At 37.1% G+C, this 4,787-nt stretch overlaps 1 long non-coding RNA gene across 1 annotated transcript; it reads right to left on the reverse strand.

The window, feature by feature from the left end:
* Positions 1-193: 193 nt before the first annotated feature.
* Positions 194-645, reverse strand: LOC125504849. Its single transcript, XR_007281741.1, has 2 exons — positions 415-645; positions 194-365 (listed from the first exon to the last, which is right to left on the reverse strand). It is a non-coding gene; the product is annotated as an uncharacterized LOC125504849 (long non-coding RNA).
* Between the last annotated feature and the right edge of the window lie 4,142 nt (positions 646-4,787).

Raw genomic sequence — 4,787 nt, forward strand, 5'->3', positions numbered from 1 at the left:
GACTTCACGGCTGTTTTATGCCTATTCAGAAGGAAAATCTCTAGAAATCCTGACAAAGAGACCTTAGTTGATTGAAATCCAAGCACATTACTACGAGCCATTGTAAAAACGATTTAAAGCGGTATTGAGTGTTGAGGCTTCTGCGGAATCTGTTAGGTACGGGTTTCTGACGTAAATAATAAAATGCCACAGATCATCTTAAATCGTACTTTATTAATTAGAGTTAAAAATATGAAAATTTAAATTCTACAGCCGCGCTCAACGTGGTTATTGCGAATGAACATGGTTTTTTTTTTCCACCACCGATGCGGGGCTCTCATTGTTTCGTTTTTGGGCAGACTTGGGCGCCATTTGGGTGGGCGTTCCTGGAAAATATTGCGGTTAAAAATGCAAAGCCTGAATGCCCCAAAAGACCAGGAAGTTGTGAGGTCTTGGGCGCTTTCTTCTTTTTCTCATTCTTTTCCTTCTCCTCCAGCTCCGCGTTTTCCCGTTCAATCAGGGTTATCAATGTGTTGCAGCGCCTCTGTAACTCCATTGCAGTTCGAACTTCAGGAACCAGTCAGAAACCAATGATTGAATTGATGAATGAAATTGAAATGATGAATATTGGAACGTTGGTTTAAGCTGGAAGTTTAAGTTTTTAAATTTAATTCAGTTCGTGGGTTTTGTCTAATACACATTTCTCAGCTTGAGATCCAGGTTGGGAACTTCAAATTGAAAGGTTTCGTAGTTGTTTAATCCAGCGCAATGTTTCAAATCAGATACCAAGACTACCACAGTAAAGTTTCAATATTTGTTTAACAACTTTGAGCGCACCTTCAAACTTGTGAGAATAATTTGAGTCTCGCTTTGTTATAAACAGTCGGCACTATCGCAGGAGGAGTAGTTGGGCGCAAGTTTAATCTTCGCAAAATCCCAAGACGCGCCCCCCATTTTATTCGGCTCAATATGGAAACACGCACTAATTTTCGGCAAAATAATAATGAGAGAATCGGTGTCAAGTATGTTTGCAGATTCTCCACAAACGTGTAGATGTGTTCTGTCCGCCTGTATGCGGGACGAAAGCAAATAATAAAACCGAATAGGTCGCAATATTGTGCTCTGAGCAAACGTGCTCACTGCCATTGAGGGGCGAGTCTTCGACCATATTGGAGCCCGTGTATAATTGGAGGTCCTGGAATTGGTCAGGATAGGTAAACAGGATGACATTTGATCTCCACTCCGATTGTTTTCAATGGCCAGAATCCTAATATTGGCTTAATCTGTACTGTGCTAAGGGCAAGTGCATATGCAATGACTTCCTGTTGTTCCAAAACACAATTGTGCCCTTAAAGCTTCAAGAAATATTCCCGCTGACTAGTTAATTTCGTTTTATTTAGCTTGTGTCTGTTCTAACAAAACTTCAAAATTTTTCATGATTTAGTCACTAGTTTGATGAAAATCGTTCATTGCTTGCTTTTTCTTCAATTCATTTTATTTGGTTTGTGTCTTCTCGAATTAAACATTCAAATTTTTTTATCTTGCCACAATTTCCACTGATAAAACATTTTATTCTTTGTTTCTTCTTCAGTCATATGGACAAACGTTATTCTTCCAACAGCAGCAGCAATCATTCGGTACTTTGATAAACCGCTGTAAAGTTTCGTTCAATACTTTTATCTGTTTCCCTTTTTCTATCATCTTGCTATGTCTTTCTGTGTTTCTAGGTTTCTTTCGGTTTATCGCTCTCACTGTCCATTTTCTTTGCGGAGTCTGCATTTATATTATCCGTTGCTTACTTTTTTGCATCTTGTTTCCGGCTTTCTAATTCTCCGTGTGGATGCTTCGATATCTACACTTCCTTTTTTCTTTTTAATTTACCAAAATCTATTAAACCTTTGCCTTGTCAGCATAAAAAAATAACGCCCAGGCAAATGGATTTATTATCAACAATTTAAAAAAACTAAAATCGCAACAATTCGAATAAATTCATTTCACACTTCTGTGGGGCAATCGAACCAATTAATAGAGAATAACCAGTTTTTTAGCAAAACAAGTCCAGTTTCAAGAGCAGTTTACTTTAGAAATAATGAAAAGTTCAAGCACAGAAGTCCAAATAACGCGATTTCCAAATTAACGCTCTTTACTGGCGCAATGATGAGCTAAAATTACAACTAGCGCCGAGTGAGAGTGTTATTTTTCGCTTTATTCCAGATTTATACCTCCGTTTACCTTGCGAGGTAATTTCTTGAAGCAGATTTTATTGGAAAATTACACAGCGGTTTCAGTATTCCTAGTTTATGACCAAACTCAACCCCAGTTTAGGTCACATGAACAATGAGTGCAAAAATATTAAAATTTAATGAAAATAACAGTAGGTGAAAGAGAGTAAACATAGGATTATTTTCTAGTTGATTAGGCCCTCGCGTTAACCACATTATAAAGAATCCCTTTGCTAAACTTTTCTTAGTGGAGTTTTGTGGGAAATACGAACGTTTTTTCATTGAAATTCACTACTTTTTCACAAAATAACAACACTATTTGGCACTATTGCTACATCCATGCTCTGTGAGTGATTGTTTTTAAAATTGATGCTGTTTTTTGCAACTGAATGTTTTCTTTAGTTAAATTTTTTGTATACAGCGTTTGGGACCACAATTTCCTCGTTTAAAGATCGCGATGGTTCGAAAACTTCTGAAAATAGGCTCGAAATGAGCCTGGAGCTCTCAGGGTGTTTTTGATGCCTTGCCTGCATTTCTCTCTTCCGTTTGATGAAAATAATGTCGAATTTAAGGCATTTTGAGTGATTTGGTATTTTGTGAAAAAATCGACCGCTACCACTTAAGACATTTGCAAGAATATTTTCATTCATAATTTGCAGACGTATGACCAACACGGGTTTGTTAAAAATCAAATTTTACCAAATATGTTTTTTGGCTTTAATGGATTGTTTTCGATCAATCAAGCTTCCTAATGGGCATAAAGACAGTGTTTGAGTCCTTCAAAAGCCAGATAATGTCGGTTAAAGAACAGGACCGCACAAAACCGGCTTAAAATTGGTCAAAAATATGGATTATTTCGGATCTAAAGCTTCCAGGGTATTTTTCAATGAGCTTATTGGATTCGTCGCTTCCCTTATGCTGCGTCGCTTAAATGATGTCGATTTCGAGGCTTTTTGAGATATTTGATATTTTTTGAAAAAATCGACCTCTACCCCTTTGAAATTTTTGATCAAAGTTTGTTTTTTGGTCTCATTGAATTATTTTCGACCTTAAAAACCTCCCTAATGAATTTTGGCTCGTAATTAGAAAGATATTGTCGTCTAAAGAAAGGGACCGCACAAAAAAGCTTAAAATGGGACAATAATATCATTTCGGATCTAAAGCTGCCAGCGTGTTTTTCAATAACTTATCAAGTTGCATTATTCACACCTTTTTGATGAAAATGAAGTCGAATTGCTTATATTTTGAGCGATTTGCAATTGTTCGAAAAAATCGACCTCTACTCACGAAAAATCGAATTTTTCGGAGGCGATTGTGATTCAATAATGTTGACTTTGAATCGCGCAGAAAAAAGCATCCAAAATTCAATTTGGAAACCTCAACAAAAAAAGAAACAAATCTCTCATTCCAGAGTAGTGAAACATCAAACAAATACTAATAAATGGGAATTTTGTGATTATTAATGTGAAATTCCTCCAGGTTAACAAGCGATGTTGTTTGCTCTATGTGTTTGTTCGGTTCACGTGCAGCCCTGCCCAGGAAATCTCAAAGGCCTAAGGCCTGTTAAACTACTTCCGAACAAAACAACAAAATCCATTTGCCGATCCTGAAGAGCTTTTACCGGTTATCCAAAAGCAGTCGTAAAAGCACGGATGTTTAATATTTCAATTGTCTGCTTTATAAAGAGATCAACATTTCCAGCTTAGCTTCTTTTAAGGACTTTTACCAAAGCCTCGTTTCATTGGTGAGCCGGGCGGTTTTTGCTCATGGCAACTTTTTTTCACTCTAATCTGTCCCTGGCTTTTTGGAAGCTTAACAATTGCTGTCGGTGCCATAATAAGGCCGTTCAAGTTGCTTGTTTTCGTCGATTCGAAAGTTGCGCGACGGGGAATTATCGTTTTTAGGCTGAGAGCGGTGCATTAGGACTTTGCCAGGGTTTGTATCCTAAATTCTCCTAATTTAGCTGAAAGGGTGATTACCGCGACGTACAAAAGAGCTCATAAGTTGCGAGATGGAGCGAAATTACCTGCGCTATGTCACAGCCAAACAATAGCACGAACTAAGAAACAGTTTTCTAGCGGCGCTGGTATGCGCTCAAGCGAGTTGTGTTAGAATTAATTGTTCTGTCGTCTGCTTTTTATCGTCATATTCTCTGAGCTTATGCATGAAAATCGGTTGGTATATTTAATTTCGTCGGGCTTTATCTGGCAGGTACCGGCTGAGAAAGTCGGAGAATGCCATATTCTTAGATATTGAGCAGAATTTTTATTAATTTTTTTTGTGTGAAGAGGAAATTTATTTTAACTAGTAAAGTCTGAAACTGCTGAGTTTTTCGGGCTTTTAGGCCGGGCGAGGAAAATATTTTTACTGGCGTTTCGCTCGTCTCGAGTGCTCACTAACAATTCGAAAAATATACCTAAAATAAAAAAATCTGCAATCAACCATTTAATTTATCTACTAATATAGTTTACGCTGCTCTATCGAACAAAGCAAAACTCATTTTTCGAGCTCTTTTTAGTTTAGATTTTTTTTAAGCCGAACTGTTTTCGAAAAACTACAAAACTTTTTATAATTTTTTGCATATGG

This window comes from Dendroctonus ponderosae, unplaced genomic scaffold, assembly GCF_020466585.1.
Source record: "Dendroctonus ponderosae isolate FM_Combo_2020 unplaced genomic scaffold, Dpon_F_20191213v2 Dpon_F_20191213_6, whole genome shotgun sequence".
NCBI lineage: Eukaryota > Metazoa > Arthropoda > Insecta > Coleoptera > Curculionidae > Dendroctonus > Dendroctonus ponderosae.